Raw genomic sequence first — 15427 nt, forward strand, 5'->3', positions numbered from 1 at the left:
GGCTATTCGGGGTCTTTTGTGTTTCCATAAAAATTGTGAAATTTTTTGTCCTACTTCTGTGAAAAATGTCATTGCTAGTTTGATGGGGATTGAATTGAATCTGTAGATTGCTTTGGGTAATACAGATATCTTCACAATGTTGATTCTTCCACTCCAAGAACATGGTGTATCTCTCCATTTGTTAGTATCATCATTAATTTCTTTTTATCAGTGTCTTATAGTTTTCTGCATACAGGTCTTTTGTCTCCTTTGGTATGTTTATTCTTAGGTATTTTATTCTTTTTGTTGCAATGGTCAATGGAAGTGTTTCCTTAATTTCTCTTTCAGATTTTCCATCATTAGTGTACAGGAATGCAAGAGATTTCTGTGCGTTAATTTTGTACCCTGCTACTCTACCAAATTCATTAATTAGCTCTAGTAGTTTTCTGGTAGCATTTTTAGGAGTCTCTCTGTATAGTATCATGTCATCTGCAAACAGTTAGTTTTATTTCTTCTTTTTCTTTTATTTCTTTTTCTTCTTTGATTGCTGTGGCTAAAACTTCCAAACTATGTTGAATAATAGTGGTAAGAGTGGGCAACCTTGTCTTGTTCCTGATCTTAGTGGAAATGGTTTCAGTTGTTCACCATTGAAAATGATATTGGCTGTGGGTTTGTCATATATGGCCTTTATTATGTTGAGGTAGGTTCCCCTATGCCTACTTTCTGGAGAGTTTTTATCATAAATGGGTGTTGAAGTTTGTCGGAAGCTTTCTCTGCATCTATTGAGATGGTCATATGGTTTTTATCCTTCAGTTTGTTAATATGGTGTATCACATTGATTGATTCGCGTACATTGAAGAATCCTTGCATTCCTGGGATAAACCCCACTTGATCATGGTGTATGATTCTTTTAATGTGCTGTTGGATTCTGTTTGCTAGTATTTTGTTGAGGATTTTTGCATACATGTTAATCGGTGATATTGGCCTGTTGTTTTTTTTTGTGACATCTTTGTCTGGTTTTGGTATCACAGTGATGGTGGCCTCGTAGAATGAGTCTGGGAGTGTTCCTCCCTCTGCTATATTTTGGAAGTGTTTGAGAAGGATAGGTGTTAGCTCTTCTTTAAATGTATGATAGAATTCACCTGTGAAGCCATCTGGTCCTGGGCTTTTGTTTGTTGGAAGATTTTTAATCACATTTTCAATTTCAGTGCTTGTGATTGGTCTGTTTATATTTTTTATTTCTTCCTGGTTCAGTCTTGGAAGGTTGTGCTTTTCTAAGAATTTGTCCATTTCTTCCACATTGTCCATTTTATTGGCATACAGCTGCTTATAGTAATCTCTCATGATCCTTTGTATTTCTGCAGTGTCAGCTGTTACTTCTCCTTTTTCATTTCTAATTCTGTCAATTTGAGTCTTCTCCCTATTTTTCCTGATGAGTCTGGCTAATGGCTTATCAATTTTGTTTACCTTTTCAAAGAGGTAGCCGTTAGTTTTACTGATCTTTGTTACTGTTTCCTTCATTTCTTTTCCATTTACTTCTGCTCTGATTTTTATGATTTCTTTCCTTCTGCTAACTTTGGGGGTTTTTTGGTTCTTCTTTCTCTAATTGCTTTAGGTGTAAGGTTAGGTTGTTTACTTGAGATGTTTCTTGTTTCTTGGGGTAGGATTTTATTGCTATAAACTTCCCTCTTAGAATTGTTTTTGTTGTGTGCCATAGGTTTTGGGTCGTCATGTTTTCATTGTTGTTTGTTTCTAGGTATTTTTTGATTTCCTCTTTGATTTCTTCAGTGATCTCTTGGTTATTTAGTAGTGTATTGTTTAGCCTCCATGTGTTAGTATTTTTTTCAGATTTTTTCCTGTAATTGATATATAGTCTCAGAGCATTGTGGTCAGAAAAGATACTTGATATGATTTCAATTTTCTTAAATTAACCATGGCTGGATTTGTGACTGAAGATATGGTCTATCCAGGAGAATGTTCCATCAGCACTTGAGAAGAAAGTGTATTCTGCTGTTTTTGAATGGAATGTCCTATAAATATCAATTAAGTCCATCTTGTTTAATGTGCCATTTAAAGCTTGTGCTTCCTTATTCATTTTCATTTTGGATGATCTGTCCATTGGTGAAAGTGGGATGTTAAAGTACCCTACTATTATTGTGTTACTGTTGATTTCCCCTTTTATGGCTGTTGGCATTTGCCTTATGTATTGAGGTGGTCATATGTTGGGTGCGTAAATATTTACAATTGTTATATCTTCTTCTTGGATTGATCCCTTGATCATTATGTAGCGTCCTTCTTTGTCTCTTGTAATAGTGTTTATTTTACAGTCTATTTTTGGAACTTCCCTGGTGGCACAGCGGTTAAGAATCTGCCTGTCAATGCAGGGGAAACAGGTTCGAGCCCTGGTCCAGGAAGATCCCACATGCCGTGGAGCAACTAAGCCTATATACTACAACTACTGAGCCTGCACTCTAGAGCCCGCAAGCCACAACTACTGAGCCCGCATACCTAGAGCCCATGCTTGGCAACAAGTGAGGCCACTGCAATGAGAAGCCCGCTCACTGCAACGAAGAGCAGCCCCCGCTCACCACAACTACAGAAAGCCCTCGCACAGCAATGAAGACCCAATGCAGCCATAAATAAATAAATAAATAAATAAATAAATAAATAAATAAATAAAGTCTATTTTGTCTGATATTCGAATTGCTACTACAGGTTTATTTTGATTTCCATTTGTATGGAATACTTTTTCAATCTCCTCACTTTCAGTCTGTATGTCTCCCTAGGTCTGAAGTGGGTCTCTTGTAGACAACATATACATGGGTCGTGTTTCTGTATCCATTCAGCCAGTCTATGTCTGTTGGTTGGAGCATTTAATCCATTTACATTTAAGGTAATTATCGATGTGTATGTTCCTATTACCATTTTCTTAATTGTTTTGGGTTTGTTTTTGTAGGTCTTCTCCTTCTCTTGTGTTTCCTGCCTACAGAAGTTCTTTTAGCATTTGTTGTAAAGCTGGTTTGGTGGTGCTGAATCCTCTTAACTTTTGCTTGTCTGTATAGGTTTTAATATCTCCATTGAATCTGAATGAGATCCTTGCTGGGTAGAGTAATCTTGGTTGTAGGTTTTTCCCTTTCATCACTTCAAATATGTTGTGCCACTCCCTTCTGGCTTGCAGAGTTTCTGCTGAAAGATCAGCTGTTAACATTATGGGGATACCCTTGTATGTTATTTGTTGCTTTTCCCTTACTGCTTTTAATATTTTTTCTTTGTATTTAGTTTTTGATAGTTTGATTAATATGTGTCTTGGCATGTTTCTCCTTGGATTTATCCTGTTTGGAACCTCTGCGCTTCCTGGACTTGACTATTTCCTTTCCCATATTAGGGAAGTTTTCAAATATAATCTCTTCAAATATTTTCTCAGACCCTTTTTTTCCTCTACTTCTTCTGGGACCCCTATAATTCAAATGTTGGTGTGTTTAATGTTGTCCCAGAGGTCTCTGAGACTGTCCTCAATTCCTTTCATTCTTTTTTCTTTATTCTGCTCTGCGGTAGTCATTTCCACTATTTTATCTTCCAAGTCACTTATCCGTTCTTCTGCCTCAGTTATTCTGCTATTGATCCCTTCTAGAGAATTTTTTTTTTTTTTGCGGTACACGGGCCTCTCACTGTTGTGGCCTCTCCCGTTGCGGAGCACAGGCTCCGGACGTGCAGGCTCAGCAGCCATGGCTCACGGGCCCAGCCGCTCCAAGGCACGCGGGATCTTCCTGGACCGGGGCACGAACCCGTGTCCCCTGCATCGGCAGGCCGACTCTCAACCACTGCGCCACCAGGGAAGCCCCCTTCTAGAGAATTTTTAATTTCACTTATTGTGTTGTTCATCATTGTTTGTTTGCTCTTTAGTTCTTTTAGGTCCTTGTTAAACGTTTCTTGTATTTTCTCCATTCTATTTCCAAGGTTTTGGATCATCTTTAATATCATTATTCTGAATTCTTTTTCAGGTAGACTGCCTATTTCCTCTTCATTTGTTTCGTCTGGTGGGTTTTTACCTTGCTCCTTCATCTGCTGCATATTTCTCTGTCTTCTCATTTTGTTTAACTTACTGTGTTTGGGGTCCTCTTTTTGCAGGCTGCTGGTTCGTAGTTCCCATTGTTTTTGGTGTCTGCCCCCAGTGGGTGAGGGTGGTTCAGTGGCTTGTGTAGGCTTCCTGTTGGAGGGGTGTGATGCCTGTGTTCTGGTGGGTGGGGCTGGATCTTGTCTTTCTGATGGGCAGGGCCATGTCTGGTGGTGTGTTTTGGGGTGTCTGTGAACTTAGTATGATTTTAGGCAGCCTCTCTGCTAATGGGTGGGGTTGTGTTCCTGTCTTGCTAGTTGTTTGGCATGGGGCATCCAGCACTGGAGTTTGCTGGTTGCTGGGTGGAGCTGGGTCTTAGCGTTGAGACGGAGATTTCTGGGAGAGCTCTCGCCGATTGACATTAGCTGGGGCCAGGAGGTCTCTAGTGGTCCAAAGTCCTGATCTCAGCCCTCCCACCTCAGAGGCTCAGGCCTGACACCAGCCCGGAGCACGAAGACCCTGTCAGCTACATGGCTCTGAAGAAAAGCGTGAAAAAAAAGAAAAATAAATAAAGATTTTAAAATAATAATAAATAAAAACATTATTAAAATGAAAAAAATAATAATTTAAAAAGAGCAACTAACCCAGTAAACAAATCCACCAATGATCACATGCGCTAAACACTAAACTAAGATAAACATAAAAGTTAGAAACAAATCGGCCACAGACAGCAAATCCCAAGTCTATAGTTGCTCCCAAAGTGCACTGTCTCAATTTGGGATGATTCGTTTTCTGTTTAGGTATTCCAGAGATGCAGGGTACATCAAGTTGATAGTAGAGATTTAATCCGCTGCTCCTGAGGCTGCATGGAGATTTCCCTTTCTCTTCTCTGTTTGCAGAGCTCCTGGGGTTCAGCTTTGGTTTTGGCCCCACCTGTGCGTGTAGGTTGCCCTCATGTATCTGTTCCCTGCCCAGACAGGCGGGGGTTAAACCAGTGGCTTTTTAGGGGGCTCTTGCTCATTCAGGCTGGTGGGGGGGAAGGGTACGCTAGTTATAACTGGAATGAGGGGTGAGTTTGTGGCGGCAGAGGCATGATGCTGCAACAGCCTGGGGCACGCCATTTGTTCTCCAAGAGAAGTTGTCCCTGGATCACGGGACCCTGGCAGTAGAGGGCTGCACTGGCTCCCGGGAGGGGAGGTGTGGATAGTGACCTGTGCTTGCACACAGGCTTGTTGGTGGCTGCAGCAGCAGCATTAGCATTTCATGCCCATCTCTGGGTTCCAAGCTGATAGCCGCAGCTTGCGCCCATCTCTGAAGCTTGTTTAGGCAGTGCTCTGAATCCTCTCTTCTTGTGCACCCCAAAACAATGGTCTCTTGCCTCTTCGGCAGGTCCAGACTTTTTCCCAGATTCCCTCCTGGCTAGCTGTGGTGCACTAGCCCCCTTCAGGCTGTGTTCATGCAGCCAACACCAGTCCTCTCCCTGAGACCTGACCTCCAAAGCCCAAGGTTCAGCTTCCAGCCCCCACCCACTCTGGCGGGTGAGCAGACAAGCCTCTCGGGCTGGTGAGTGCTGGCCGACACCAATCCTCTGTGTGGGAATCTCTCTGCTTTGCCCTCTGCACCCCTGTTGCTGCGCTCTCCTCCGTGGCTCCAAAGCTCTCCCCCCACCCCCCCGTCTCCACCAGTGAAGGGGCTTCCTAGTGCAGGGAAACTTTTCCTCCTTCACAGCTCCCTCCCAGAGGTGCAGGTCCCATCCCTACTCTTTTGTCTCTGTTTTTTCTTTTGCCCTACCCAGGTACACGGGGAGTTTCTTACCTTTTGGGAAGGCTGAGGTCTTCTGCCAGCGTTCAGTAGGTGTTCTGTATGAGTTGTTGCACATGTAGACGTATTTTTATGTATTTGTGGGGAGGAAGGTGATCTCCATGTCTTACTCCTCCGCCATCTTGAAGGTCCCCCCCAAGCAACTTTAAAACTCCCAAATTGTGCAAAACTTTAAAAATACTCCAATGTTAAAAACAATAGAAGCTTAAAAAAGTTTCACTCTGCTTGCATCAGTTGAATAATGGCTATCACTTATTGTCAAGGTAAGTAAAAACACTGTATGGCACAAAATAAGCATTCAATTAATGCTAACTGACTTTCTAAAAATTTATGTCAGCCTTCTTAAACTTCTTGGAATATCATGGGCTAGGAATTGTCCCAATATTTGATTATATTTTCAAAGTAAAACTACTTTCTTAGATTTACATCTCAACTTAAAGTCACTATGTTTTTCAATATTATAATTTATTGTAAGCAGTGAGCAATAGTGTTAGAGCAAAAGACAGCAAGCTATTTCATTCCAGTCTTATTAAGATCTAGTTTTCCAGTCTTTATAATGAGTCTTGATCTGTGTTAGCAAACTACAAAAAGTTTTAAATTTCACTGAATCATAATGGACTGATTAGATTTTTCAGTAAGATTTGATTATTATGATGAAGGTTATAACTGGCTGCTCCAATACTGTGGAGTCACTTCTACCATCATAGTTTCTTGGAGAAGTAAAGTCTTTTTTTTTAACAGCTTCCTAAACAGCTTTATCAAGATATAATTTACATATTTTAAAGTTCACCCACTTAAAGTAATGTATTTTTATTAAAAAACTTGTTTTTAAAAACGGATGTCATTTACCTTTCTTATATAATGATAGGACAGAAAGACTTAACTCAAATAGGATTTTATTATAAAACTGTTTAAAAATCATAATTAAGAAGTGATGTCACCAAAATATAGGGTGGGAGATCCAGCCTCCATCTCCCCACAAATATCAACAATTAGACAGATATCCACACACAAAAATAGCTCTGGAAGAGCTCAGGAGTCCACTTAAGAAATTTCAGCAACACAGTGGAGCAAAAAACCTAAGAATAACTCCACACAAAGAAAAAGAAGGACAGTTTCATTTTGCCTGCATCATTGCATACCCCAGGGTGGCACTGCTCAGTGCCAAGGGGGAACTGCCCAGTTCAAAAGAGTTCTCTCGCTGGGAAAGGGAGAATGAGGTGAGGAACCAAGTTCCCCAGTTTTTCATATCACTGCATGAAGTACCCACTTCAGTTTCACACCACCCAGAGACTGACAGAGCTAAGACAAATAAAGACAGGTTGGAGCAAGGAAGAATGCCTGGGGCTCCCAATATCAGCTATGCAGCAAGAGCAGTTGTGGTTTACAGCTCTGTGCAGGATCCCAACAGCTTTCGCCACTGAAGAAACCAAAGCCCAGGACAGCTGCCATGAACCCCCTGCAGATTTCACCACTGTGATTTCCCCCCACAGGTTTCCCCCTTCACGGATGCCACCTGACTGACTCCCTCCCCTGTCCCCAACTGGACCCTCCAATCTGCACTGGAAGTCAGCTTGGCCTTTGCAGCTGCAGAAGTGCAAGATGCCAGCCTAGACCCCTGCAGCTGATACACTGCTGTGCATGCATTTGGGGCTAACCCCTTCAGCTGTGGACCAGTTTGCCACTGGTCTGACTCCTGTCACTGGCCTCCAACGACATGCAAGTGCCTGTGGTGAGGCCCTGTAGCCATAGGACTACATGCTGACAGCTAAGGCCCCCACAGCTGTTTGTGGGCCCAGATCTGGCTCTGTCTCCTCTTACTGGCCTGCACCGCTGGGTTCACCTGCAGCTAGCCCTTCCACCTGAGCACCTGCACGCCAACACCCAACTCCTGTCACTGGCCTCTTCTGCCATGTGGAACCCTACATTAATCAAAAAAAAAAAATCTCAAAAAAATAATCTAACTTTACACCTCAAGGAACTACAAAAAGAACAAACTAAACCCAAAGGTAGTAGAAGGGAGGAAATAACAAAGAGAAGAGTGGAAATAAATAAATTGAGACATAAAAGTCAATAGAAAAGATTAGTGAAACTAAGAGGTAGTTTTTTAAAGAGATAAACAAAATGGATAAACTTTTATCTAGATTTACCAAGAAAAAGAAGAGAGGACTCAAATTAATAAAATTAGGAACGAAAGAGAAGATATTACATCTGATACTACAGAAATACAAAGGATCATAAGAGGATACTATGAACTATTATATGTCAACAAATTGGACAACCTAGAAGAAATGGATAAATTCCTAAAACATACAACCTACCAAGACTGAATCATGAAGTAACAGAAAATCTCAACAGATTAATAATGAGTAAGAAGACTGAATCAGCAATCAAACACCTTCCAACAAAGGAAAGTCCATGACTTGATGGCTTCAACTGGTGAATTCTACCAAAGAAAAATTAAAGTCAATCTTTCTTAAACTCTTCCAAAAAATGTAAAAGGAGAAAACACTTTCAAACTCATTTTATGAGGTGAGCATTAACTTGATACCAAAGCCAGATAAGGACACTACAAGAAAAGAAAACTACAGGCCAATGCCCCTGATGAATATAGATGCAAAACCTCTGAACAAAATACTAGCAAACTGAATTCAACAACACATTAAAAGGATCATACACCATGGTGAAGTGGGATTTATTCCTGGAATGCAAGAATGAGTCAACATACACAAATCAATAAATGTGATACACTACATTAAAAGAATGAAGGATAAAAATCATATGATCATCTTCATAAATGCAGAAAGGGCACTGGACAAAATTTAACATCCTTTCATGATAAAACTCTCTACAAACTGGGTATAGAAGGAACATACTGGAACATAACAAAGGCCATATAATACAAACCCAAACTAACATCACACTCAACAGTGAAAGGCTGAAACCTTTTCCTCTAAGATCAGGAACAAGAGAAAAGTGCCCACTCTCACCACTCCTATTCAGCACAGTACTGGAAGTCCTAGCTAGAGCAATTAGGCAGTAAAAAGAAATAGAAGGCATCCAAATCAGAAATAAATAAATAAAATTGTTTTTGTTTGCTCATGACATGATCTTTTATATAGAAAGTCTTAAGGACGCCATCAAAAAGCTGTTAGAATTAATCAACAAATTTAGTAAAGTTGCAGGATACAAAATCAACAGACAAAAATTAATTAGTCGTGTTTCTATACACTTAAGAATTAAACATGTAAAAAAGAATAAAACAATCCCACTTATAGTGGCACCCAACACAATAAAATTTTAGGAATAAATTTAACCAAGGAAGTGAAAGATCTATACACCAAAAACTATAAGACACTGATGAAAGAAACTAAAGAAGACACAAATAAATGGAATGATATCCTGATTAAAAGAGTGAATATTGTTCAAATGTCCATTCACCCAAAGCCACCTAGAGATTCACTGCAACCTCTATCAAAATTCCAATGGCATTTTTCACAGAAATAGGAAAAAATCCCCAAATTTGTATGAAACTACAAAAGACTGAATAGCCAAAGCAATCTTGAGAAAGAACAAAGCTGGAGGTATCACATTTCCTGACTTCAAACTATATACAACTCATATAACTTAATAACAAAAACCCAAATAATCCAATTTAAAAATGGACAAAGGACCTCAACAGACATTTTTCCAAAGAACACATACAAATGGTCAACAAGTTCATGAAAAGGTGCTCAACCTCACTAATCATCAGAGAAACGCAAATCAAAACCACAAGATATCACCTCACACCTGTTGGAATGGCTATTAACAAATAGACAAGAGACAACAAATGCTAATGAGGATGTGGAGAAAAGGGAACCATTATGTACCATTGGTGGGAATGTAAATTGGTACAACCACTATGGAAAACAGTATAGAGGTCCCTCAAAAAAATTAAAAATAGAACTACCAGCAATCCCACTTCTGAGTATATATCCAAAGGAAATGAAACAGGATCTCAAAGAGACATATGCATTCCCATGGTCAGTGCAGCATTAGTTGCACTAGTCAAGACATGGAAGCAACTTAAGTGTCCATCAATGGATTAATGGATAACGAAAATGTGGCATGTGTGTATGTGTGTGTATCTGTGGATACACACACACACACACACACACACACACACACACACACACACACACACAATGGAATATTACTCAGCCATGAAAAAGAAGGAAATCCTGTCATCTGTGACAACATGGATGGACCCTGAGAGTATTATACTAAGATAAATAAGTCAGACAGAAAAAGATAGGGGCTTAGGGGTGGGGGAAATGGGATGTTGGTCAAGTGGTACAAACTTCCAGTTATAAGAATAAGTTCCAGGGATCTAATGTACAGCATAGTGACTATAGTTAACAATACTGTGTTGTATACTTGGAATTTGCTATGAGAGTAGATTTTAAATGTCCTCACCATAACAATAACAATAAAATGGTAATTATGTGAGGTTAAGGATGTGTTAACTACCCTTATTGTAGTAAACATTTCATAATATATACATGTATCAAGTCACCATATTGTATGGCTTAATCTTATATATTGTTATATGTCGTATCTCAATAAAGTTGGAAAAATAGAAAAAAATCATAATAGAGTAGATCAGTACCAAAGTATTAACAATTGTACCTATTAAAAATAAAATTATAATGCTCTACAAATGTTCTCACTAAAGAAGCAAGCAATTTATATGCCCCAATCATCATACTAAATCTTACCAAGCAAGTACATATTGATAATTAAATGATTTAAGCTTCCGGCTAAATGTTGTTCTTTGGCTGGTATTTATTTATCAGCTAACAAAAGCCATCGAGAAGATGGAATCGAGCATATGACTCTCACATACAAGCACATTAACAAGCCTATATCAGGGCTCAATCAAACTGAGCAAATACTTCTAGAAATTTCCCTTGTGTGTTTTATTCAGTTATTAGGAGAATTCAAAGCCTCAGCTCTGCCACATATATCCAGCCCAGATGCTCAAAGCACCTGATTTTACTCCAGGGTAAAATTCCATATTCAAGACTAGATCTAGAACAGATGGCCACTCCTCTTCTATAATCTGGTTGTGCCCTATGCATAAATGAAAAGAGTAAAGGGAACACAGATTCCATAACATGGCCAGAACAAACATTATTACTATTAATACTACTAATAATATTTATTAAATACTTTTGTGTACTTGATACCCTAATAAGCTCTGCACAGAATGAGTCCTGGTGATCATAATGTTCCATGTAGGAACTACGCACATTCTTTAACTATGCTCGTTAAGCAATGTGCACAGCTCTTGCCTTCACAGAGGTTTCAATCTGAGCAGTGATTATGTGTCCTGTACCATTCTTAAAGCAGATGTAAAATCAATTCTTCAAGAATTTAGTGAGCCCTATTATGTGCCAGTACTTTGGGTAAATAAATGACAATACCCTAACTTCAAATTGACTGTAATAATCTACTTGAAACAAAAAGAAAAATATGAGAGTTTGCAGTTATGTGTTAATTTATATGGTATATACAATAATTATTCAGGAGATAAATAATAGCCATACTACTAGCTGACACTCAGATAACACTGAGCATATTGGGCAATGTTTGAGCTTTATCTATGTTAACTTATTTAAATCCTCACTTCAGGTATGTCCCATCATTACACTAATTCTATAGATGGGGAAACTGAGACACAGAGGATTAGGTCACTTGCCTGAGATAACAGAACCAGAAACTGGCAGAGTAGGGCCCTTTCCCCTTAACCACAGAGTTAAAGAAATGATTCATGAAAGAGGAAGGCCCTGAGGTAAATCGGAAGGATTTAGAGCAAAGAGCAAAGAGAGAAGGATATGTCAAGGAAGAAGGAGAACTTGAGGAAAGGCAAGACTGAACACAATCTGGGTGAAATTTGGAGAGTAGTGGGAAAAAAATTAGATTCTAAACAGAATAGGGTCAAATTATGGAAGGTCTTAAATTTTTTAAAAGGTGAAAGCTGAGCTGTAATGCAGTAGTGTTTAGGACGTCACTGATGGTATGTCACTGCAGATGGCAGCTCCTGAGCATTTCTGCCCAGTCCTAGGGTGGGCCATATGTGTGAGGAAGAGAAGGATGACAGTAATCTCCTTCCTCAGACCCAAATATCCAGTCTTTGCCAATGTTTCTGGTTTGGGCATTAGTTTGCTTGTGGCCCTTTATGAGAGAAATGGATTAAGCAGTAGAAGTGGTACCATTATCAAAAACATATTGACCCTAAAACAAAGTTAAGTAAAACAAATGTCGAATTACCATTAGAAGTCATGAGTGGTAAAAGGTGCTATTAAATACCAAACTGATAAATATTTTGTTATATAGATTCAATCCATAAAAGCAATGTTGGGTTTTAAAAAAAACACAATGTTTTCAAAACAGTATTAATGCGTAATATCACCTAGTTGTTATATGCAGATTATTGGCTCTCATCCCAACCAAGATTTTGATTCAATAATGCCCGGAATTATGAATGTTATTTAAATGTAATAGAATCTGTTGATTTTAATGTGAGCAATCTAAATACCAAACTGAAACAACATGGAAAATTTCTGACAGAGTACTAAAAATATTTTATCCATATCTGTTATCATTCTCTACTATAGGACCTTTAATATGTTACTCAAATTAAAAAGTCATGGGGCTTCCCTGGTGGCGCAGTGGTTGAGAGTCCGCCTGCCGATGCAGGGGACACGGGTTCGTGCCCCGGTCTGGGAGGATCCCACATGCTGCGGAGCGGCTGGGCCCGTGAGCCGTGGCTGCTGAGCCTGCGCGTCCGGAGCCTGTGCTTCGCAACTGGAGAGGCCACAACAATGAGAGGCCCACATACCACAAAAAAAAAAAAAAAAAAAAAAAGTCATGAAACCACGGCAATCCTGAATTTATCTACTAGGACATCTATACTCTATATCATTGTTGGTGAAATATATGAAGGATTAGTATGTTACTCTCGAACAGCTAGCGATTAGACATTCACTATATCATTAAATACTATTCATATCCTTGGACATAAATAAGAAGTTTGTTTTTTAAAAGATAAATTTTGCCAAACTACTCTATGTGAAGAAGTACACCCATTACATTATCATAAAGGTCATGAAACTTCGTCAAGTCTATAATAATCAGATATCTAATCATAAAATTCATTTTTCTATTTTAAAAACTTCTGGTTATCAATTATTTTTTAAACAGGACACGTTCAAGGAATACTTTAGGAAAAATCATAATTAGCATTTGAGTAAGTCTTATAAGTGTGCGTTTCATATATATATATATATATATATATATATATATATATATATTTTTTTTTTTTTTTTGCGGTACGCGGGCCTCTCACTGTTGCAGCCTCTCCCATTGCGGAGCACAGGCTCCGGACGTGCAGGCTCAGCGGCCATGGCTCACGGGCCTAGCCGCTCCGCGGCATGTGGGATCCTCCCAGACCGGGGCACGAACCCGTGTCTCCTGCATCGGCAGGCGGACTCTCAACCACTGCGCTACCAGGGAAGCCCTGCATTTCATATTTTATATATTGGCTAACAGTACAAAAAATGCAACTCTAAGCTGAATATAAAACACGGAAAACAAAGGTTTATGAAGCTAAAAGTCATAATAAAAATAGCTCTATATCATGAGTAAAATAATGACAATATTCAATGAGAGTGCTTATCATAAGTTAAACAGTGAGACTATTCAACAAGCATTTGGAAGGAATGACATTTTAAATCTGGAAAAGCAAATATTAAATTAATAAATTTAAATTAATACTCTGCAATCATTTAGAGTCCTCTGAGGCAAGCATTATTGGTCTGACTTTATACCATTTGAAACCTTCATTGAAAGAGATAAAATGTTTTATTCCATTCCTTTTGTAGATATTTTTTAAATGAGAAAACTCCCAAGGTATCTATGATTTCCAAAGAAACAAAGTAAGGGATTTGTTCTAAATGGGGTACTATTAACACTGGCATAAAATGTTGTAAGCTGTTATTTTCAGAGGAATAAAGAAAATGGTACTATATATAAGATCCAGTTATTTGCCATCTTATATTCAAATTATAAGCCCAGGAATGTTAATTCTTAAAAATAAGATCAATACCTAAGGGGGTAACTGATTTGAGAACACTAACATATTTATATATATAATAATTATATATGCAGCAAGTCTAGCTGAGTGGTTCAAATAATAGTAGGGTTATTTGAGAAAGAAGACAGTAAGTGTTGATGTTATTTTATTCCATAGAAGGACATTTAAACTTTAATTTTATAAAGATTCCATCAATTAAAAATATTTATATACTTAAGTAAGTTTCTACTGTTAGGATAGGCAAGTTTTTAATAATATATGCCAGCCAAAGAAACAAGTAGCGGGAAGAACTCAATCTCATCGAAGATTGGTTAAAGAAAAAAAGAGAACATTGCAACTTCAGGAGATAAAAGGGGGAAAGTAAAGAGTTACCGTCCCACAGTAGTGGTTGTCTTAATTCTTATTTTTAAAGGACAAAAGGGCTTTTATTAAAATTTCATATTCCTAAGAGAAATTCAATTTGATTAGTTAGTGATCATTATTGCATGCCAACACTTTGCAAGTCACTATGGTACATGTTGTGGAGGTAGAGATTAATAGAACGTTGTTCTTGACTTTAAGGAACTCATCATAATTTATATAATGGAAACATATCCGTTTACTGACTATAATACGAGGCAGAATAAAAGGCACTAAACAGGGGTGCAAACAACTCACAGTGGGATTGAAAGGAGCGCAGCAATCACCAGGTTCCCAGCCCTCAGTGCCTCATATCGCTGAAACTAGAACTGCTCCTCCTGAGTTTTTCCAGAATAGTTAAGGGAGGAATACTGGCTGACCATGTGGGGCAGAAGTACAGGCCAGAGGTCTAAAAATTCCTTATAAAGACTTTCAAACAAAACACCCATTTTAGCCTGGTATTCTCCTCTCCCCCACCACCCTCAGCTTTGGTGGTTCCTTGTGCAGCCAATGCCAGAACTGTTCTGGGAGTCTTCAGTGGTCAGATAATTTCCAGATGGTACACCCTTTGTAGACACTTCAGCTTGTCTTCCTTTTGTCCTGCTAGATTATTTACCATTCCTCTATCCATTCCATGTCTGATAGGTCATGGGCTGGGGTGCAATGTCTCTTAACTTCAATTATCATGGAGCAAGTTGTCCTTGCTTGGATGATTTTTAAAAGGAGAGTGGAATGAAAATGACTCAATTCTTTTGTCTTAAAATCTGTCTTGGGACTTCCCTGGTGGCGCAGTGGTTAAGAATCCACCTGCCAATGAAAGGGACATGGGTTCGAGCCCTGATCCAGGAAGATCCCACATGCTACGGAGCAACCAAGCCCGTGCGCCACAACTACTGAGTCTGCTCTCTAGAGCCCGCAAGCCACAACTACTGAGCCTGAGTGCCACAACTACTGAGCCCGCATGCTGCAATTACTGAAGCCCCAGTGCCTGGAGACCGTGCTCCGCAACAAGAGAAGCCACCACAATGAGAAGC

At 39.1% G+C, this 15427-nt stretch overlaps 1 protein-coding gene across 1 annotated transcript in view; it reads right to left on the reverse strand.

The window, feature by feature from the left end:
• CNTLN (centlein) overlaps nt 1-15427 on the reverse strand; it is a gene marked incomplete at both ends in the record, with an annotated part of 349797 nt that overhangs the window by 33513 nt on the left and 300857 nt on the right. The gene's annotated exons all lie outside the window — the stretch shown is intronic.

The sequence above is a fragment of the Hyperoodon ampullatus genome, assembly GCF_949752795.1.
Source record: "Hyperoodon ampullatus genome assembly, chromosome: 6".
Classification (NCBI taxonomy): Eukaryota; Metazoa; Chordata; class Mammalia; order Artiodactyla; family Ziphiidae; genus Hyperoodon; species Hyperoodon ampullatus.